The 23,748-nt window shown below is 45.9% G+C and overlaps 2 pseudogenes; one reads left to right on the forward strand and one right to left on the reverse strand.

The window, feature by feature from the left end:
- LOC135206647 (cyclin-dependent kinase 12-like) overlaps nucleotides 1-23,748 on the reverse strand; it is a 193,077-nt pseudogene that overhangs the window by 36,280 nt on the left and 133,049 nt on the right.
- Nucleotides 1-23,748, forward strand: part of LOC135206646 (cyclin-dependent kinase 12-like) — an 89,376-nt pseudogene that overhangs the window by 20,135 nt on the left and 45,493 nt on the right.

The raw sequence follows: 23,748 nt of genomic DNA on the forward strand, positions 1-23,748 counted from the left end.
AGGCTTTTTGACCAAGCTGGTAACCCGTGGGTTTTCCCCCCTAAAGAAGGCCTCACCTTCGGGACCTTCTAAGGGCCCACGTCTCGCTCCGGCGATTCGGGGAGCTCTTCTGCTGGTCCTCCTGCTCCCTCGGGAACAGGGCCCGTCTTTTCTTCTACCAAGGAGAAGAAGACGGGGACCAGAGGAGTACCAGCTTCGGCTGGCACTTCCTCGCCTGGTTCTAGCGGTTCTGCCGCTAAACCAGGATCCGCCTCGGCTTCTCGTTAGCGAGAAGTACCGAGTGGACGGTCTCCCGCTGGAGACCGTCCAGCCAAAGTCTTGACACCCGAGCTCGCTTGCCGCCAAGACCGAAGCGCGGAGCAGAAGACTGGCGAGTGTCGTGCAGACGACTCTCGCTAGGCCAGTGGACGCTCTCGCAGCGACCAGCTGGCTGCTCGGGTTGACGTGACGGTCGCTGACCAGCCACGGGTTGAGGCGAGGAAGGGGTCCCCGCGGTCGTCGGTACCAGCCACGGCTGGTACCAGCGGCTCAACGCGCCGAGAGGACGCTCACCGGTCTCACCGCGACAAGAGCCTAGCAGGTCACCTGACGCCGCTCCCATCGGGACCGGGCGGAGACGGTAACCAGCAACAGCTCGCCTGACGCTAGAGATCAGCGTCGACGTTCTCAGCCGAGCCTCTCGCCCCAGGCGAGCGGCAAGGCTAGGCCTGCTGCTCGATCGCCACCGCGGGCGGTGGGACGATCAGCAGCAGCCCTCCAAGCACGCTGGTCCTGCCAGCGAGCTAGGGGGGAGCGTCAGGTCTGCCTCTCCTGTACCTTCAACTCCTCGGGCTACACCGGGAGGAGCGACGGTACCTATGAGGGATCGCGAGAGTGCGCCGCTCGCGATCCCGCTATGACGCCGTATGGACCAGGCACGGTTCTAGGACCGACCAGGACATACGCGCAAGTAGCTGGAGGCGACCGTCAGGGGGTCTGCCGCTGTTCCTCCTTCTGAAGGAGGAGTATCTCGGGATCTGTTCTTGTTGGAGGGACTGGACGGTCCTACTCCGCAAGACGCGGTTACTCCCGAGATACAGAGGAATTTGCAGAAGTCATTAAGCTGATTCGTCAGCATAATGACCTTGCGGAAGGATTGCCGCTCCCACCAGCAGAGACCACGTCTCTGCTCGAGTCGTTTTGGGGACCCGAGAGGGAAACCAAACCGACGGTGGGTCTGCCGCGATCGGAGCTTGCCGATTCTGTCTCGAACCAGAGTCTCTCATCTCCGGACAAGAAGGCTCTCTCAGTTCTGGCCTGTCGATCAAGCTACTTCCACCTCCTCTACTGCGACAGCGGCGTTTCTACGTGTCTTCGGACACCGTATTTAAATACTCCTTCGGTCCTCCTGAGAGGTTTCGACCTCGACGAGGACTGGAATGAGTCGGAGGACGGTATCGGCTCTCTCCTGTCAGGTGTCGATCAGCCCCACCAGACGACGTTCACAGTGGCGGCAGACCCTTACCTACAGTGAGAGTTCGTAACCCTCCGCGGGAAAACGTTTTCTCCTGACGATACGTTTTCCCAGACTCTGAGAGGCCATCGCCGCAAGGCGATGGCTGCTCCTACTCTTCTCCTACTGCTAGTTCCACTGGGAAGGCGAGCGAGTATCCAATTCCTCCCCCATTCCCTCTCTCCTTACGGCTACGAGGGAAAGGGGAGGGATCCTACAGAGATTTCTCTGTAGGATCCCACGTTCGGGACTGCGCTACCGGGGTGTGACCTTCGGGTCCTACCTGACGTAAGCCCCGGTCGTTGAGGAGGAATCCTGCCCCATTCTCGATTTCTACGGGAATCGAGAGACCACCAGCCGTATCGTTTGACGAATTCGGCGGGGGTTTCGCAGACTGCTTAGAATTCTACTGGAATTTCTAGCGCATTCAGTGTTCGAGTTTTTTACGATCTCCAAACACTTACGCGAGACCACGACGGTCCAAAGTGAGCGAGACGAGAATCCCCATATACACGATATCGGGAACCTCGCCTATGTCGAATTCCTATTCCTGGAATTTCTAGCATTGGGAAGAAGACTGCTGCTGAAAGAAACTATCTCACAGTGGCCGACCAACCTGGAATAGAGAAGATCGGACGGGAATATCCAGTTTGGCTTGAACTATCGTCTTAGTATTCTGTTCACCATTGAAGCTTTCCTTCGAGGAAGACTTCTCCTTCACTCTTTGATAGAGATCGAAGGTGGTCGATCTCCAATCCTTATTTTGTTTTCTTGAAGGAAAGAATTTAGGATGGAGATCGTTGTTCAGAATCCTACAAATATACTACGTATATTAACCTCGCGACATGATTCTACTAAGCAGTTGAATTGTCCGAGGGGTGGGTAGGCGCATATCCTAGTTTAATCTACGGATTGCGACTTATAAGAGAAGTATTCTAATTGAACTGCAACTCGGGTGTGCCTGCAACCTCCCAGGAGTTTTCAGTTTCAATTTTTATATACTTATGGTTTTGTCACGACAACACCATTTTCAACTTTTTTATATACTTATGGTTTTGTCGACAACACCATTTCAACTTTTATATTTATTATGGTTTTGTCCCACACAACACCATTTAAATTTTATATTTACCGAATTTGTTTCGCCTAAATATAATTGCTCGAGCATATCTTTTATGCTCGGTAGTTCTAGCCGAACGCATTCCTTCGTGGAATAATGGATTACCTGGCAACTCAGGATGACGAGTCAGCGAGAGCTCAGGCTCAACTACTGCGTATTGAACTGCCTGATAGCAGCTCAGTATCAGCTGGGCCTCCGATATGCACGGTCATGTATGTCTCTCTCTCCCCTGCTTTGATTGACTACCGAACCGTATCTCTGCCCAACAATCATGGACTTAGGTCTCTGATTAACGGGGATTCTCGCAATAATAAAGGACCATCTACTGCTGTGACGCTAGATTCCATCGCCTTCGACATTGCGAGAATTTTCAACAGAGTATCTCTTGGACTCTTTCATCTTTCTGTTTACCGCACGGTAACAGAAGTCTCTACAAGTCTCCCGCTGCATCGCACTGCGATAATGCGAATGATTTTGCAGACATCTGAGTTTGTCTTCAAAATATCTCGTATTCGTAGGTGTACAATTGTTCATTGTTCAACCCGAATTACGAGATGTCAGAAGACATCGCCTACTCTCCGACCTGACAGCTCTACTTCCAGATGTTCAGCCCATGAGAAGCAGTTCTTCAGGCGGCTTTCCCCTGTGTTTTCATTACTGAAGAACGCCCCGTTTCATTGCAACTACGACTTCTCACCGGACAGCAATGAAATAGCGGTTAGCGTTTTCAGTCATTTGTAAGCACAGGTTATGAATCTTGAGAATCCTTCTCTCGATTCATCTGTGAAGACGTAGGTTGCATTCAATATCTACCTTCGTCTTCAACGGTACATAGTGTTGTTTCTCCTTAGCTGAGATTCAACAACCATGAGATGTTTTACCTTCAGGGACCTCGGTCTCTAGAAGGCAATTGACTTTCGCCTGTTGGGCACATGCCTTAAGAGAATCATCACCTCGCTGTCCAGCATTGGGTGACAAACAAATACATTATTTGTTTGGTCTCTCGGCATAACCTTTTAAAGGCGAAGGTCACGTGACTTACTCGATGCTTTGACAAACTTGCCTCCTACCGAACGCAGTCAGTCGGCAGCTGTCAGAGCGCCCGAGTCAGTTACAAACTACGCTGTTGACTTAGTTCGGTTGTTACAGAGCAATCATTACTTCGTTTTAATAGCTTGTCACAGTACCCATACCATTGACACCCACCATGGAGTGTTGGTGTCCTATCCACTACCGAGAACTTCGCTGCATGGGGATAGGAGGATGCGAGAGACTTCGTGGCAACGGACAGACCAGTATGGGTACTGGACATCACTGAAGTAGAGAAGAGGGATAGGTTCATGCGACTATTTCCATCTTTTCCTCTGAGGAACTGCATGACTTCTCCTGCGAAGTCAAGCATCCAGGGGATGGGGATCCGTGACGCTCGATTTCGTACCGAACTTCGTAGCGAAGACTCAGAACCCTTCGGTCCCTGACGATTGGTTCGAGTCGTTCACAATCCCCTCCCTAATGGACTTCACCGCCTTCGATGCGAAGGAGATGCTGCCTTGTCCGCAAGAACTTCTCCGTGGCGCAGGTACTGAAGGCAGGGGTCTGGTCCAACCAGACCACATGCCCTTCCTTCTACCTTCGGGATATTGCCCACAGGTCCTTGGATCTTTTTCCTTGGCACCCGTGGTGGGCTGCTCAACACGTTGTGTAGCGAACCCAGACCCTCGCAGGTCTGAACAGCATCGAGTCCTGGTGTGACTGTAAGAATGGATGAGTGAATGAGAGTGTGACTGGCTCCTCTTCCCATCTTTTTCTTCCCCTCTACCTGTGGTTAGAGGGACACGGTCGTCACCCTGCTGGATAAGGACAAGATGCAGGTGAGCTACTCAACAGAGCCCCATCCTATCCCTTTCACTAGGGATAGGAGCGTATATCCACCACTTCCTCCAACAGGGGAGGAAGTGGATGCCAGCTTGAGACAACCCATACTTTATGTTGCCTCTTGCAAACAGGAACAAGTTCTTGCTTGCTGGTACGAGAGATACGCTTGCCTCTCTCTTAGTACTCGGCCCAGAGGTCTGACCATTGATCCTGCGGTGCACACCCCGATCAATCGGACAGAGGCTTGGATCCCTCCCTCGCTCTTACGACCAGGGAGGCATTCCAGGGATGGACGAACACCAGTCTGTTCATCAAAAGACTCAGATTCCTCCCACCAAGAAGTGAGTCTTCCTATTGTTAAAGGACCGATGGTTTGTATTACGTATCGGAACAATGACAATTTGTCGAAAATTGCATTTTTCCTTAACTATACAAACCTGAGGTCCTTTACATTATAGTCCCTCCTCATGCCACCCCTCACTCTGCGTATTTTGCATGGGCCAAAAGCAAAAAGTGATTTGTTTACCTCCCAGTCCTGTCGGACAGCAGTTAAACTACCGTTCTCCCCTTGTTGAAGCTTACGACCGTTCCAGCTGCCGCTAGCTACTTCCTATTGTTAAAGGGACCTCAGGTTTGTATAGTTAGGAAAAATGCAATTTTCAACAAATTGTCATTTTTCGTCCTCTGAGGCGTCCTCCCTCACCGGGGTTGGAGCTCTTGGAGGGCCTCTCATGATGAGAGTGGCAAAGACGCAAGATGTCGCACAGGCGGCTGTCTCTTTGCGCCCTCTTAAGAGAGGTTTTAGAGAAGAGGACACTTCCACGTCCTCCTTCTCGACCTACGTTTCAGTCGTCTCCTGAATGCTTCGAGGACATTCCCCCTCAGAAGAGGACCCAGGACATCATCGGAAGAGGACGCTTTTGAGTGCTCCGATCACTCTAAATTTGTTCCTGAGAAAAAGGAGAAGGCGTCCCCTCGCTCCTGGCCATGGATCTTCTCCTTCTAGGGAGATCCTTGTACCAATGCAACAACAGTTGGCTTCGTACTTCGCAAAGAGAGAGGAGCAAGAACCCCCCGTCGTCGTAGGGAAGGATCTATGGCTGCCTGTCAAGAGAACCAGGCAGTCCTTCCTTCTTCTTCTCCTCGTTCGTCGACCTCCCCAGCTTCGTCGCCTTCTAGATCCCGCCTACTCATTCGAGAACGCGGAAGCGTTTCTTTGAGAGACTCTAGGAGTATTGATGAACGTGACAGAGGCGCAAGATTGTCGCACAGGCCGCCGTCGCCTTTGTCAGGAGGTCGGGAACGTCCAGAAGACTCGTACTGACGATGATCACCGTACATCTGAGTATGACACTCGCGCACTTCAGGAGCGACGTGAGACTTGCAAGCACTTCAGGAGCGACGGTGGACTTGCAAGACGCCTCTCAAGTTGATCGGGTGGACACTTTTGTGTCTTACATGTCACGTCAGGAAGCTTTCCAAGACGCTTCTCTTGACGTGGGTCTCTCTCCTTTTCGGGACGCGCCTCAAGAGAGTTCTAAACATCAAGACACTCGACAAGACCCTCGTAAAGACGCCTTTCCTTTCGGGACGCATGACGTTCTATGCATCAGACACTCGGCAAGACCTTCGCGGAAGATGCTGTTCATAACACTCGGCGTTCTATGCACCAATACGCTTGGCAAGATCTTACGCCTTTCAAGAAGCTCAACGTTTCTATGCATCAGGACGCTCGACAAGGCTCTCGGGAGGATGCTTTTCAGAACGCTCGGCGTTCGATGCACCAAAAAGCTCGACAAGCCCCTGTAGGCTTTCAAGGACGCTCGAGTCCTACACGAGACGTCGTGAGGACGCCTTTAAGTTGAAGACGCTCGACGTCCTACACATCATGACGCTTGCCAGAGCACTTGCCAAGACGCTCTTCAGAAAGCTATGGACGCCCTACACGTCAAGACATTCGGCAGGATTCCTGCAAGGACGCTCTTCAAAAGGACGCTCCGCAGGACGTTCCTTACAGGAACTTAAAGCTTCGGAATTGGCGGTGAAACATACCCGAATTTCTTCTTCGAACCCTCCTTCAGATAGAGGCCCCCTTTTACGAACGGGACCTCAGGGCTTGATTACTTCACGGTCTGTTAAGGACCCTTCTGCTATTCCCTAGAGGAAGGAGAGTCTTCGAGTGACTCTCGTCCTGCTGATAATGAAGAGCCTACGGCGTCATCTTCTTCGGATTATAAGACGTTAACCGCCTCCTGAAAGACTTGTTTACCGACAAGTTTCAGGCCCCGGTTCCTCGCTCTCCGCCTCCACAGTTGGCCTCATCGAAGACAAGGAAGGCCGCCTGGCTTCGTTAAGATGGCCACTTAACTCTCTACAAAGAGAGCATTCAAGAGGATCCATGACTGGATGGACTCCAGGAAGGCGCGGGGCAAGACTTCCTTTGCTCTTCCTCCAGCGAGGCTAAGCGGAGAGCTGGAATTTGGTATGAGACGGGAGAGGAAGCGGGTTTGAAAACAAAATTCTTTCCTTCTTCCCAAGGCGATTTTATTTACCAACCTGGTAGATGCTCCGAGGAGATCTTTCCTTCCTCGGCTAATGTTTCCTGGACGATGTCGGAAATCGATCACCATCTCAAAGGAATCTTCAGGACATTGGAAGTTTTAACTTCCTGGATTGGTGTTTGGGGGCCCTGGACCTGCAGTCCAGGAGCCTTGACTTGATTTCTTTAGAAGAGTTATCCAGTGTATTAGCATGCATGGATAAGGCAGTCAGGGATGGTTCCGATGAACTGGCATCCCACCTCGCTACCGGGCTCCTGAAGAAACGTGCGCTATACTGCAGCTTTACAGCAAAGTCAGTGTCTGCTGCACAGAGGGCAGAGTTGTTGTTTGCCCCTTTTTCTTCACATCTCTTCCTGCAGTCCATGGTGAAGGATTCTGTCCATTAACCTTCAGGAAAAGGCGACGCAGGACCTCTTGACCCAGTCTTCTAGACGTCGTACGGCCCAGTCTTCTACCCGAGTCGCACAAGCCCCCAAGAAGAGTTTAAGCCCTTTCATGGTGGAGCTTCCTCGAGAGCTTCTCCTCGAGGAAGGGGCTTCTCTAGAGGCAGGACCTCCTCAAAACCCAAAGGTAGGAAGTGACGTCTCTGCCCTTCAGACACTGGTCGGAGCGAGAGACTCGTTCTTTTGGCAGAGGCATGGAGAGTAAGAGGGACGGAACACCTGGTCCCTCAAGATAATCGAGAGAGGTTACAAGATACCTTTCATTTCAGCTCCTCCACTGAGCACGAAGCCCATAGACCTGTCACCCTCATACCAGCCGATGAAGCAACAGATTCTCCTCGATCTTCTCGAGCAAATGATAGAGAAGAGCCGTAGAACAGGTTCTAACGTTAGATTCCCCCAGGCTTCTACACAGGTTGTTCCTGGTTCCGAAGCAGTCTGGGGATGGAGACCTGTCCTGGACGTCAGTAGGCTGAACCTTTTTATAAGAAATGAAAGGTTCAAGATGGAAACATCTCAGTCTGTTCTAGGAGCTTTAAGACCAGGGGACTGGATGGTGTCCTTGGACCTCCAAGATGCCTACTTCCACGTCCCGATCCATCCTCAATCAAGGAAGTTCCTGAGGTTCGTCTTGAAGGGACAGGTTTTCCAGTTCCGAGCTCTCTGCTTCGGGCTAAGTACAGCGCCTATGGTCTTCACGCTTCTCATGCGAAATGGCTTCACCTCTCAAAGATAAGGGTCTCACTTTACCTACACGACTGGCTCATCCGATCGTCGTCGGAGTCAAGGTGTCTGGAGGACCTTCATACGATGTTGCAGCTGACGAACGCCCTAGGTCCTACTAGTCAACTTCGAAAAGTTCCATCTGATCCCTACGCAGTCCATCGTATATCTGGGGATTCAGATGGGTTCAGCGGCTTTTCGAGCTTTTCCATCCCTGGAACGTCAGCAGAACTTCTTAGGGAAGGAGACATGCTCGGCGAAGGAATGGATGAGTCTGCTGGGGACCATTTCCTCGCTGGAGAAGTTTGTTTCCCTAGGGAGGCTGCACCTCAGGCCGCTCCAGTTTTTCCTAGCGGAGAACTGGAAAAACAAGGAAGACCTAGTCGCGACTTTGAGAATCTCTCAGTCGGTCAAGGATCACCTGAAGTGGTGGCACGATCCCGTCAAGCTTTTAGAAGGATTGTCCCTCACCCTTCTGAGCCCCGACCTAATGTTGTTCTCAGACGCGTCCATGGTGGGCTGGGGAGCAACACTGGGGATGGAGGAATTAAGTGTCAGGCCTCTGGAGAGGGGAAACAGAGGTCCTGGCACTTAAACCTCAAAGAGTTGGAAGCAATTCGGTTGGCTCTCCAGATCTTCGAGGGACGAGTTGTTGGCCGAGTTGTCCAGATCAACTCGGACAATACCACGGCTCTTGCATATATCAAGAAACGGGGGGGGGGGGGGGGGGGGGGAGGGGGGGACAACTCTGGCGGGTCCCTGTTCGAGATAGCGAGAGAGATCCTTCTTGGGCAAAAGCACGGAACATAATGATCCTGGCGAGGTTTGTTTCAGGAGTTCAAAATGTCCGGGCGGATCTTCTCAGTCGTCGACATCAACTCTTTGCGACCGAATGGACTCTTCATCTAGAGGTCTGCCAAGAGTTGTGGAGACTATGGGGACGTCCATTAGTAGATCTCTTTGCAACATCGAAGACGAAGAGACTCCTTTTTACTGCTCCCCTGTTCTCGACTGGGAGCAGTAGCAATAGACGCCATCCTATGGGATTGGACGGGGATGGACGTCTACGCCTTTCCCCCGTTCAAACTCCTGGGAGAAGTGGATCAGGAAGTTTGCGGCGTCACAGGGCAGCGAGAATGACACTAATCGCCCCCCCCGTTTTGGCCTTCAAGCGATGGTTCACAGAGGTCATGTCCTTCCTAGTGGACTTCTCAAGGACCCTGCCAGAGAGAGTCGATCTACTCAGTCAGCCCCACTTCGATAGGTACCACGGAAACCTCTCCGCTCTGAGTCTGACTGCGTTCAGACTATCGAGAAGTTGGCCAGAGCGAGAGGTTTTTCAAGACCGGTGGCAAGAGCTATTGCCAACGCAAGAAGAGCTTCCTCTCGAAGCAGTTCTACCAATCTAAGTGGGCTGTCTTCAGGGATGGTGTAGGAAGAAAGGTATTTCCTCCTCCACGACCTCTGTGAATCAGATCGCCGATTTTGTTTCCTCCTCCATCTGAGGAATGTTGACAGGCTCGCGGTTCCCACGATTAGAGGTTGACACAAGAGTATGTTGTCGGCTGTCTTCCGACACAGAGGCTTAGACCTGACCAACAATAAAGACCTTCACGATCTTTTGAGGTTTTTTGAAACCTCGAAAGTACCCCAGCCTAAGATTCCGTCATGGAACTTAGATATAGTTCTAAAGTTCCCAGGGCTCTCAAGTTTTATTTGGAAAGAACTAAACAATGTCGAGGTCCTTCAGACAATCTGTGGTGTTCCATCAAGAGACCAGACTTGAATCAATGTCAAAGAACGCACTGGCGTTCTTTTTGAGAAGCACCATCAAGGAGGCCCATTCGTCCTGTCCTGATGGTGATCTTAAACTTTTGAAAGTTAATGCTCACAAGGTAAGAGCTGTCGCGACCTCGCTGGCATTTCAAAAGAATATGGCACTCAGTGATATCCTGAGTGCCACATTTTGGCGAAGCAAACTCTGTGTTCGCTTCGCACTACCTGCAGGATGTGAAGACGGCATATGAGAACTGCTACTCGCTGGGGCCATACATTTCCGCAGATACAATCTTGGGGGCAGGAAGCAGCACGAATCTATCCTATAGAAAATGGTTAGGTGCGCTTTTAATTTTGTTGTGTTGATTTACGGTTGTGGGTGGGCGGCCGCCTGAGGCGGACTTCCCTTTCTTTAGCCTAAAAGTTATGTAGGGTTAACTTTTGATAGGCTAGGTCAGGTGGTGGTTTTTTGCTTCGTTGCCCTCAGAGTATGGTCAATATGGTCTAGTCGCATTGTGGTCACGCCCCCGTTGACAGATCATCTAGAACTCACCAGCTATACAGGTCACTACCTTGCTGGAGACTAGTAAAGCAAAAGCAAACTTGGGTGACAGTAATCACGAAGTCAGCTATGCTAACAGGTAAGGAACCAAGATGTCAATCATCTGCATGCAATTTGTTTCCAAAAATCATTCTATTCTGTCCCTTCCCACCTCCAATGGTGGGGATTCAGCTATATATATGATATATATCTGACAGGTAAGTTTCATGAACAAAATGATATTGTTATGATACAATAAAGTTTGTCATACTTTACCTGGCAGATATATATGATCAAGTACCCACCCACCTCCCCTTAGGGGTCAGTGGCACTAGAAAATCTGAATAGAAAATGGGAATGGTTCCTGATACCCGCCTCCCAGTGGCGGGAATGGGTACTACCACCTGGCCGACCACTGCGTGTGCCGGGAGTGAAATTCTGTCGGACTTCGGAGAATACAGCTACATATATTTGCCAGGTAAGTATGAACAAACTTTATTGTATCATAACAATATGATTCTTTGCTTACTTTTCCTCATTGGCATGATGAATTCTTGCGGAAACAAAGATGAACATGCGTAAAAGCAAGCGAATGTCAGAGGTGAAACTCAAATGTGTACGCTACATGAGGTTTGTGTTCGTACTGAAAGGTTGGGTTGGTAGCTGACTTCCCTTCTGCGACTCATGGAATATCTACAGATGCCATTGCTCACAATTTCTTTGACAATGATTATCAAAATTTTAACGATAAACATAAGAAGAAATATTGCATTTTCTTGTACGGCTCACTGTTTTTTGGGCTCATTGAGTTACATTTACTAATTACCCTGTAACTAGGAAAGTAAGGGGAATTTTGACGAAATATTTTGTATAATTATTCTCCATTGCCATACGAAGCTCCACGAATTTTTTTCGCGCAAGACCCCCATATATGGGGTTCCGGCCGGCCCCCTTAAATTAGAAGACATATTTTTAGACGCTCGTGTTCTTTATTAGAAGACTATTTTTAGACGCTCGTGTTATTTGGATTCATGGGGCCTTGGCCTCTTTGCTCATTTTCAAGAATGTGAATAGTTAAATGTTAGAGCAATGTGAACTTGACAAATTAAAAAAAAAAAAATTAATAAAATAAAAAAGACCAGCGAGAACAATTATCAAGTTATAAGGGGAAAGCATAGCTTTGAAGTTTGACTAATATGATATGATAAGTTACAATTATCATCTAGTCTGTTAGTTCACTATTTTTTAACTCCAGCTTGTGTAATCATGCACATACTAATGCAAGATTCAAATCTGTACAAAATGCTGTTATTGTTTGTGTACTTTGGGAAGATCAGTATATAATACGTACTATGCTTCTTACATTAGATATGCTGTAGTATTCTTCATGAAAAGCATAATTATAGTTTGTTTGGTGTAAAGGGTGTATTCCCCCGTATTCGCGAAACTCATGCATTCACAGATTCTTCTCTGGAACATTTCCCCCCATTATTCAGTAGAAGTTTTGCCTATTCACAGTATTTTTCTGAGAAATATTCACAAATTACCCTTTTTCTTTTTTTTTATGAATTTCATTATAAAATGCACTTTTGTGATGAAACTATTAAAAAAAATAGGTTTAATAATTTTTAATTTTTAGTGGGTTTTATTTTTAACTAACAAAAAATGGGAGGGTTTTGTTAAGCATTTTCGGTGGCGCGCTTCCAACTGGTCCACGGGTTCTAATAATTTTTTTTTTTTTTGTTTTTGGGGGGGGGGGGGGTTTGGTACGCATCCCTCGAGAATACCGGGGGACCATTGCATAGTTTTTTTTTTTTTTTTTTTTTTTTTTTTTTTTTTTTTTTTTTTTTTTGTTTTTTTTTTTTTTTTTTTCCCCTTCATATTACATATTACCAATTACCACTTTTTTTTCTTTTTTTCAGGTTTGAGCAGTTTATGATGAAGCTGTAAGGTTGTGGTGGTGGTGCTGGAGGTTGGTTGTGGAGAAACCATGGGCTTGTGTTTGTGTGGCGCTGGTTGCCAGTGACCAAGGACATGCCGAGTATCCATGAGACAATTGAGTCTGATGAGAGCTTTTCTTCTCTCTCTGACCTAGATCAAGATGACGAAACTGAGAACCATGACCAACAGCCGAGCCTCAGCACTACTACCACTGTTTCCCCAACAGTGAAGAGGTCGAGCAGTCCCCAACACCAAAAGAAGAACAGTGAAAAACGTGTCAAGGGAGCTCCTCGGAGCTCCCCCGTTTCTTCTCATCACCTCCGTGAGCCTCGGTCTCTGGTTGAATACTCTGACGTCAGTTCAGAAGAATTTTCAGAGCCGGAGGCAGGAGAGATCACAGACAGCCCTGGTCAAAGCCCTGTTATCAGTCCCCAGGTTAACAGGGAACCTCAACAGCGTGCTTTGACCAAGCCGGCAAGGCCAAGTCCAAGGGTGAGTCCAAGTGCTTACACTTCAAACCTGAGCAGGAGCCCCTCGTACGGTTCTCGAACAAGTCCTTTAAGACCTCCTCCAAGAGAACCCTTACATAGTGAAGGAGAAGTTGAGACATCTCCCACAGCTTCACTCCACACCCCTCTCACCAGTGCCCGCCCCTTGGTCCCATACCCTGTGGCCATGTCCCCAGATCGTCGTAGCTTAGATGCTCGAAGTGAGTATTATCATAGAGATCCTTACCATCATTCACGTACGCCCTCAGAATCTGACCGAGATCATTCTCGTGTCCGTAAAAAGGAACACAAAAAGGAAAAGAAAAGGAAGCATGAAAAGAAACGTAAACGTAATGAGCGGTCGCGTAGTCCCATATTACATAAGAAAAAGAAAAAGAAAAATAAGCATAAATCTAGAAGTGGAAGTCCAGAATTTGAAGAAGATGGTGCCATTGTTGATGGCAGTGTAGTTAGTTCCGATGATGAAATTACTGAAACCCTTGTTAAAACTGTTTCCCGTGTCCCTAGTCATGATCCAAGATCTGTTGGTGTACCGTCAAGAGTTAGAAGTCGTGGTGAGGAACCAAGTCCTGTTACCTCTAATGAAGAGGAACCTAATCTTACGCCTCCTCATCCTCAGCCTTTGCCTGAAGCAAATCATGCTCGTAGTGGTGAGTTAAGAAGAACTCCACCATCCCACACACCTCATACGTCACAGCATCGAACTAGAGAACGTACACCACCTCATAGATCACCTCATACACCAAGCCCCCCTCGACATCGTAGTGCCCGTCATACAACTCCACCACCTCCTCAGCCTATGTTTCCGTCAAAGAGCTATGATCGATCCGGTAGGGGCCATCATATAAGTCCTCGCAGACCAGTAACACCACCTCTTCCAGCCCAGAGGCGTGGTAACATGACCCCACCTTCAAGAGGTTCTCCAAGGCGAGGGTCACATCGTGCTCATACACCACCTGCGCCTCAGTATAACCGGAAAAGGTCACGTACTCGAAGCCCCGTGACATACATTGACATCCCAGAAACTCCTCCTCACAGTAGCAGATATTATGCAGCATCCACATCTAGCAAAGAGGAGAAAAAGAAGAAAAGAAGGGACAAGGACAGGGATTATCATTCGCATGGACGAAGGAGTAGGACCAGAAGTCAGAGTAGAAGTCGTAGTGTGAGTAGAGGACACTCTCCAAGGTATGTGGGATCAAATTTATGCCTTGTCTGCATTAACAAATGCTCTTCATAATGTTTGATGAAAATTGGCATGAACTTGTTTTGATGTTAGTGCTTTAACCTCTTGCATGAATTGAACAGTTTGGGTTGTGGTGGAACCTATACATTTGAAGTAATACATTGCTCTCTTCAGATGAAGTTTTGTACAAACTTTTTGATTAATAGGGATGGCTTTCCTCATCATAGATGACAGTTTGTTAGCCAGATGATAGTTAAAATTTCCACTGGGTAGCTATGTTTGTATTAGTCAGGAACTATTTTCTAAATGTTGACATTGCATGCATCAAATCAAATGGAAGTGGTGAGGTTATTTAATAGTAGAGAGAGACTAATACCTTGAAGAAATATTTCAGTGTTCAGCTGACTGTTGTGAGTTTTTGAGCAGTAAAGTTACTTTATATGATGTTGAAAGGAGAGTTGCTAGTAAGAAAGATTTCAGACACAATAATGATATGAAATTTGGTAAAGGCAGAACAATTTCAGACTATCTTCACTATGAACTTTCAAGTAATAGTGTGTCTGAGTAGGTATTTTTATTAAAAGCTAGTGGCTGGTGCATTAGTGCACACTTTGTTAGATCTATTTAAGCCTTGTTATTTTTTTAAAACTTGCTGAACTGATGAAATGCTCAAGAAGCACTGATATCGGAGATGTTCCTGGTTATGAATACTTAAATAACTTGAAATTATGAATTACAGTAGTATGCTCAGTGACAGTGAAGAGATTGCTCTTGTTATTACTGGATGTCATTTTTGTTCACAGAAATAATAAAAAAAAAAGCCATTGCATTTTGAATCTTGAGGCAGACTTGCCAAAGTGTAAATGGTCATAAAGCAGATTATGTTTATGAGTAGTTGGGCAAGAATAGTGTTATGTTTATGAAGTAGTTGGGCAAGGAATAGTGTTAAAAAGGGGTTTGGGGCCCGCAGTATATAACTTAACTTCTTTCTTGTTCTTTACTGAGCTTTTTATTTTTATTTTATATGCTTGAAGCAGTAAAACTAAATTATGTAAATGTAATAATTTTGTAAGGTAAACGGCACTGCCATCATAATTTTTTAAAAGATTTTATTTTATAAAAATTTCTCAGAACGTGCGCCATAGTATTTTAACTTTCTAGGTCACTGTACTGAAGTTTTGTAAACATTAGTTACATAAGTGGTAAAACTTGTGCTGGAATAGGGAGCAAATGACAATATTTTTTGCTGTAAAGAAACTTTAAAATTTAATTTCTGTAATAATTTATTATGATTTTTAATTATTTTACTGCACAGTTAATTGGCAACATTTAAGCTAGGGTGATATTAGTATGCTTGCCTGTAGCAGGCTGTATGGAAAACAAATGAACATGAATTCTAGACACTATGTACTTCATAGAGATTACTCCTCTAAATAATTTGCCTCAAGCTCGTTTACACATTTAAAGTAAAATTTTCAGCTCAGATATTTCAAAACCCTTGTGTCAACCTGTTATCGGGGAAAATTTCTTCATTCAGATATACGTATACCTAATCGTTAAATGATACATGGTACATGTGAATTGGTTTTCCACCACCTTAGTTTATCTTTCATTATTCTGCATCTAATTCAAAGTCCTTTATTAACTAATATTTATGAATAGAATAAGTGCTCTAAGGCTTTTTTTTGATTAAGCAAAGCATAGTTTAACCCTCATTTGCATGCTTTTTGGTAAGATTTGGCTTAAATTTGACAAATGTTATATATGTATGTAGGGGAAATTGGTCTACATATTCTGCACTAACTAACCTGCCTTTTACTAACATGGTTTTGGGTAGCTTTTAATATGTGCTAGAGTAACAACTGCTACACCAGGTTTGCCTGCCTTATGCAAGCATGCTCTTGACAGCTGTAACATTGTTGCTCATTGGCTTTTATTAACTGATCTATTGGTGATTAAGATTTCCTCTTAACAATCCCAAGCTACTTTTGTTTTTTGTCCTCAATTTTCTGTCGTTTCCTCTGCACTCCTGTGTTTTGTTTGTGTGTGTGTTTTTTTTTTTTTTTTTTTTTTTTTTTTAATATAACTTTTGCTGTTTTGGTACCCATTAAGACCTTTATACATGATTGTATGGAATGAATCTTACCAACTGTTAAGTAAGCTTATATCTGTACCATTAGGTGCGATCAGCATATAAAATTAAGATAAAAAGTAACGCTTGGCTAACTCGCTAGGACTGTCTCTGTAATCACCTGTTTCCTACCTGGTGGTGCTGGAATATTTACGTTCTTGGCAGAATTCTTCATGCCATGTCCTCATGCAGACAGTGTGAATTGGCGTTGGTAAAAAAAAAGTATGATTTCGGGCTGATTTTCTCCTGTATGGGATTGTTCTTGTTTTGGGTTTTTGCGTTATGTCATCTATATCAATCTAAGATGAAACATTAGACTCTGTTTTGGTTGTTCATGGCCATGTAGCCTATAAAATTAGCCTACCTATTGTGAGAGAAGTGTGGTTTTTTGCATTGTGAGACAGTAAGGAGGAGTTGCGGACAATTTTTTGAAAATCCATTATTCAAAAGTCAATTGTCCGAAAAGTTTTTTTATAAAACCAATTATTCAAAAGCAATAGTTCAAATGTGTAATTGTTCGAATATACAACTGATCGAAATACAAATATTCGAATAAGCAGTTTTTTCTAAATAAATATTTTTCGAATCTATAACATACTTTATCTAACCATATAGGAGAATAGGATTAATGTTAATAAACAATAATTTAATTTAAATTTATTAAAGTTTTCTTAACATCTTTGCACAATTTATCTTCAAAATAATCTATTACCAGAAGTAATTTTCAAAAGTTTTCAATGACTTTCTTCTGGGATAAATGCCAGTTGCTAATATCATTCAAATTCTGACTGAAAACTCTTCTTCCGACCTGAGTCTAAAAGAAGAAAATCTTCATTCTTGAGTCTTCATATACTACTCAACTGGTAATACTATCATCCTACCTATGATTGGGTGTAAATAGTCCACAATTTTCCTTTTGAGCCAGATGCGCTAAGATCTGAAGATGCATTTGCAATTATAAAAGGGGAGTCACGTGCACCTTTTGCATTGTTTTTTCACTTTTTTCAATAAATCTCCGCACTTCTACGCCATTTGGATCACTTTCATGATTATGCTCTTTAGAAACGGTAACATCTTTAACTGTTATAGCGCGACATTTACAGTAATTTGCAATTTGTTCATGAAACTTACCTGTCAGATATATATATAGCTGTATTTTCTGAAGTCCGACAGAATTTAAAAAAAACTTCCGGCACACGCAGTGGGTCGGGAAAAAAGGGCCATGGTGGTTAAGCTACCCATTCCCTCCGCCACTGCTGGGAGGCGGGTATCAGGAACCATTCCCATTTTCTATTCATAATTTTTCTGTCGCCGGTGGTGGAAACCCCTGTTTCCAGTACCTCCGTCTTAGATTTTGGAAACTTCATTGCCGCTAAGTATCCTAATTGTCTTTTCTTTTAATTTATTTACATTGGATTTGTGGCTAGGCATACGCTATCTTAAATTGATTTGAATTTGATTCATTTTTGCATAAGATATCTGAATCTAGTTAGGCTAGTTTCAGAGAGTGTTGTCTGCAAAGATAGGGTGTGGCTACCGAAAGCTTCGGTAGATCCGCACTTGGTATGCACGAGGGGTATGGGTCTTGCTTCTTTGTTGAGATTTGTCATGTAAGGAGTGATAGACTTTGTCTAATTCCGTAAGGAAGACGTATGATTCGTATGTACGCAATTAATCAGTAAACATGTCTAATTTCCGTAAGGAAACGTATGATTCGTAGGTACCCAATTAATCAGTAAAACAAAAGTCAGGGTAGTGTTCCTGCTAACCTTCCTGTAGACTTTATTTTGCCTAACCCCGTAGTATGGCCTACGGGTGTTGATTATGTCTGCGAGAGGTGATCGCTCTCCTTCATTGTTGTGAAGAGTGCTATTCTGTTATTGTTACTCCTAACCCTGTAATGTTGCCTTCGGGCCCTAAACAGTGTCTGTAAAGGTTATTGCCCTTTCTCTAATACTCTTTCGATTCGTAACTTAGAATCGAAAGTGCTTGCTTTAGAGAGCAATAGTTGAAGTGGCTAAGTGCAGTGACAGTGCCCCTTGTGTAGTGGAGGGTGCGTCAGATCGGCTTATTCGCCTCTAGGCCGGGACCTCTGCTGACTCCCAGGACCCGGGGAGAGAGCATGTCGAAAGCCGAAGGAGGGTTACGAGGAACCCCCACCGATCTGGCGTGCCTTCAGCAGTTTCTGATGAAAATCCCCAGATGCCAAAGTGCGTGCACGTGCACGAATCCTGAAGGATTGCTTCTCGTCCTCCGAAGCGTCCTCCCCGCGCAGGGGTTGGAGCTTTCGGAAGGACTCGCGCCCTCTAAATAGAAGCTTTATAGAAGAGGACGCTTCACGTCCTCTCTCTTGTTATGCGTTTCAGTGAGAAGTAAGAAGGCGAACGTTGCCTGATCACGTGTACGTCTTTCCACCGAGAAATATGAAAAAGAAGTCTTAGTAGCAGGACGCTTTTGAGAGTGGACGTCCGAGCTTTGTTACTGTGAGAATAAGAAGGCGTTCCCTCGCCCCTCGTATTCTCACACGATCACCCTTCTCCTGAGACTGCTTCGTGCAGTCGGATTTCTCTCCGAGATGTATCTCGCTCTTCCCTGAAGGCAGTTTCTCTCGCTTGTTTTCATACAATCACTTACCTGTCAGATATATACATAGCTAAGACTCCGTCGTCCCCGACAGAAATTCAAATTTCGCAGCACACGCTGCAGGTAGGTCAGGTGATCTACCGTTCCTGCCCTGGGTGGCCAGGATTAGGAACCATTCCCGTTTTCTATTCATATTTTTTCTATCGCTTGGAATGTAAACAACGTTTGCAGTTCCTCCTGACTTGATTTGTTTTTGGATTTCATCGCCATCGATCTTCTGGGCTATCTTTTGCAGGGAAGTACTGGATCTTTGGTTCGGCATACGCATATTAATTTGTTTTTAATAACTTGGCTTCGAAAATTTCGAAGAATTGTTTACGTGTAACTACCGAACTTTTCGGTAGACACTCACATAGTTTGCAAGAAGGAAAATTTTAATATTTATTCATAATAACGTGTAGTAAATGTTAGAATTGATTGAGCTAACTTCCCTTCCTTCTTGAGGAAGTAAGGAAAGAATAGTTACGCTTCCTTTAGAAGTTTATATAGCTCTCGTACTAACGAGCAGTTACAGCATTAACAATACTAATAGTGTGGTATCCTCATCTCCTTCTTACTTCACAGAATCTTCAAATTCATATTGCAATTTGAAGACAAAGGAAGGTTTAGCTCAAAACTACGAGCTATTGAAAGGTAAGAAGTGATTTTAACTGTTAGTGCAGTGGAGGGTGCGTTCTGATCGGCTCTGTTTCGCTCCCAGGCCTAGACCTCTTCCAAGCTCACATACCCAGAGGAGAAGGAAAGTCGAAAGCCTTACGGAGGTTATGGAGAATCCCCACCGATCAGGCGTCCCCTCGGCAGGATCTGTAGAACGTCCCAGACTGCCAAGTGCGCCATTGGAAAGGGTCGTCCTAATTAGTAGAGGGTGCGTTCGATCGGCTCTGTCTCGCTCTCAGGCCTAGACCTCTTCCCAAACTCACAAGCCCAGAGGAGAAGGAAAGTCGAAAGCCTTACGGAGGTTATGAGAATCCCCACCGATCGGGCGTTCCCTCGGCAGGATCTGTAAAACGTCCCAGACTGCCAGGGATAGCCATTGGAAAGGCATCCTTTAAAAAGTGCGTCTCTTCTTCCGTTTCTTCATCTTACATCCGAAAAGACGAAGAATGTACATGTTTGGAGTTTGGACGATCTGGCTCGTTCTCTGAATAAGAGAACACTGACTCACTGAGCGAGAGGCTGAGAGCCAGCCAGCAAGCTAGCCCGAGCCACGTTCCAACAGCCAGCAGCGAGCCGCGTTCCAACAGACTAGCGCGAGCCGCGTGCCAACAGACTACGATAAACGCGAGCCGCGTTCCAGCAACTGAGTGCGAGCCGCGTTCCAGAACTTTTTTTTTTTTTTATTGGCGCAAGGTGCCTTCAAAGAGAAAACAGACGGCTTAACTGAGGAGGCTTATAGTAGAGTGGCAATCAGAAGGATGCTTCCATTGAACGTTTACTGGCAAGAGGCTCGTATAACATGACTAGAGGCGCTGGATCTATTAGGGCGCACAGGACCTTCCACGCAAGCGGAACGTTCCAGGAGCGAGTCTCCTTTCTAGCGTGCGGAACATTAACCAGGCGCGCGGGGAACTATCCAGACGCCAGGCGCTAGGCGCAAGGATCCAGACGCCAGGCGTCAGAAGATTCCAAAATCATTCTTTGATTTGAGAGAGGTCAGTCGCGAGACTCCTCTTTGAGTTTTTTTTTTTAACTTGAGCAACTTAGCAACTTTCCCCTGGCAAATGTGCGTTGCTTTTGTCAGAAGGATTCTGATACTAAGAGGAGCCCCTTTTCATTATTCAGAAGACTCCTGTGTTAGGCAGTTCCTCTCAATGCGGACTCTCTCCTTCATCCATGCTCTTCCCCTCGTTTTGAGGAGGCAAGAGCTTTGGGAGTTTTTCTTAATAAGAATCTCATCGACGTTTGGGTATGATGGCGGATAGGAAATATCTACTTCCTTCCGTAAACCCTAGTGATGAACAGGAATTCTGTCTCTTCCGCGATTTATGAGGAAATCACGAAGATTTAAAGAGTTCCTGGATTAACTTCTTTCCTTAAGGATATATACTCTTTCTATCGTTCTATTAACGAAAAGAACGAAGATAGTAGAAGGTAGTAGAGTTCTGCTGTATGAGAATACGATACGGTCAAATCATAAACACATACCGTAGTTGTTACTTTTCTGTGCACTCAATTACCAGTATCCTTTCTACGACTTTCCTATGGAAGGACTACGCTTAAAGGGATTGTTAAGACAACACCTACTTAGCTTCTAGATTTATCGAAGTCGTTTCGCTTAAATATGCTTTAATAAGAACTTCCTGAAGTTCGATAATAATTTTATAAAATTCCTTTATTAAATGGAGTAGCTGGCAACTTCTGGAAGAGTAAGCGGGGACTGCTTTCGCTGAGAGCCTGAGAACCCAACGCAGTACGCCTACGCCAGTTACTGTCAGTACCATGTAGGTGTCAGTCATGATTGGTCGGGGGTGTATCTCTCTCTCTCCTGCGGGATGGAATAACTATCCGTATCTCTCCCTACAATCGCGGTCTTAACCTCGGATTGAGGGATAGTTAAGCTAACATAAATAAAATATTGTATGCCTTTTGCTAAGAAGCTTTCAATAAGAGAGATAGTACAACCTTTCAATGCTGTTTACCGTAGGTAACATTATTAAAGGATTCTATCGCAGCAGAACATTATATTATGTAATGCTCTCAGGCTTACGAAAGCATAGCTTATTAGAGTACCTGCTCAGAAGAAGATGGATGAGTCGGATGGGAAACATTCTCTTTGGGGCAGAACTTGTTTTCCCTGAATGGACTATACTACGTATATGAAGCCTTTTCCTACTAAGAACGGAATTAACATGTGAAAGGATGTCGGGTACCATAAAGGCACAGGTGTTCTGGCACATAACATAAAAAGAATTAGAAGGAAGCGCCAGTCTGGCGCAATGCGCCAGAAGTGCCAACCCTTGGCCGCAATGCTCCAGAAGCGCCAGGCCTGGCGCAGTGAGCCAAGAGCACCATCCAAGATTTTCTCGTTTTAGCGAGTTATTAACCTAAGAGTCCAGTAGCCTCTCGGACACCAAGCTCGGTAACGGCAAGATTCGTTCCTGATTTCGTTACCCATTTAATCACTTAGGCCAATTCCACGACTCTCTCATATCGCAAAGAGCATCGAGAATCTCTTTTTTTCGCTCCTATTCGCGTTAACAGAGATATCCTTCTTGATCGACGATAATAACTGTTAACATGTTTAACATTTATTGGAAAGAGTTGTGAGAACCTGCGGAAAGTCTTCTTCATAGATCTCTCAGTAAGGTAGAAGACGAACAGGCTTCCTATAGACTGCTTCCTTTTCCTACTTCTCCCCCGATGAAGATGACGTGGGAGAAGCTTCAAGGAAGATTATCTTGGCAGTACAAGAGCAACTGGCCTCTTTGGTGGAGTGTTAGCGCCTCGTAGGAAGGACGTTGCGCTTCCAATCAAGAAGTCTCGTCCTCTCTCCCCTGCGAAGCGAGAGGCGTCATGCAGACGTGAAGCTTCCAAACATATCGCAGAGGCTTCGGTTTCGAGAGCGAGATCGGGAGAATCTTACGGAAGACATGCAACGCCAGAGAGACGTGAGACGTCTTCTAGGCATGAAGCGTCATTTAAAGCTGCTTTTAGACGCGAGGCTCCAACCAAAATTTTGGCGCCAGTTAGGACGCCTTTTGAGAGCGAAGCGTCTTCCAGGCGCGAGGCGTCATCCAGACGTCAGCAGCCACACAAGCGGGAGGCGTCAGCCAGGACGCTTGGCGGACTAGAAGCGTCATCCAAGCGGGAAGCGTCATCCATTTATGGAGAGAAGCCTGGGCTGTTGGCGCCTTCCAGGACTATTAAAGTGGGGAAGAGGAAGGAATATCATTCCCTTAGCCCTCTCCTATTAGCAGTTTGCCTCCTCCAGAGGAAAGACGTACTGAATTAGCAGCGGAGACTCATCTAGACCCCGAGTTAGAAGTAACTCGGAGGAGGAGTATCAAGGAAGAGAAGGACTGTCGAACTATAAAGTTTTGACAGCCTTGCTTGTTCTAGAGGAGTATGGAGACGACTTGACTTCTGCCTCTCCTCCTTCCTCCGCGCTCTCTTTTCTCGAGTGCAAAGACGAAGAAATCTTCGTCTTTCTTAGAATGAAGCCACGCCATTTCGATGAAGAGGGCTCTTCAGTCTTTAGACTGGATGAAGTTCGAAGAAGGAGTTAGTTAAAACGGTCTTCTGCATGCCTCCAGCGAGACTAGCTGGTAAAAGAGGCATTTGGTATCAGACGGGAGAGAATATGGGTATTTCTCTTCCGTCTACGTCAGAAGCGGACTTTTCGACCTTAGTTAAACGCTTCACGTAGACAAGGTTTGAACTCTGCCCGTATAACTTGGGGCATTTCAGAACTGGACCATCTCCTCAAGGGACTTTCATGTATTAGAAGTTTTCACTTCTTAGATTGGTCCCTTGGGGTGATGTCCAAGAAAGCCCATGATTCTGAAGGACTCGAACCAGAAGTCCTTCTGTGTATTTTTTGTCTTGTATAGACAAAGCGGTTCAGGATGGCTCGGTTGAGATCTCCTCCTTATTTTGGAGCAGGTCTTCTTAAAAGAGACAGTATATAGTGCCTTTTTAACCAAAGCTGTCTCCCACGCTCAGAGGGCAGCGCTTCTGTACTCCGCCTTTGTCTGGACTTTTTGTTCCCTTCTCAGTAGTGAAGGACATTTCTCGTTCATTAACTGAGAAGGCGACTCAAGACCTTCTGACGCAGTCAGCAAGGAAGAAGAAACCTGCAGACAGCCCC

The sequence above is a fragment of the Macrobrachium nipponense genome, chromosome 31 (assembly GCF_015104395.2).
Source record: "Macrobrachium nipponense isolate FS-2020 chromosome 31, ASM1510439v2, whole genome shotgun sequence".
Taxonomy (NCBI): Eukaryota; Metazoa; Arthropoda; class Malacostraca; order Decapoda; family Palaemonidae; genus Macrobrachium; species Macrobrachium nipponense.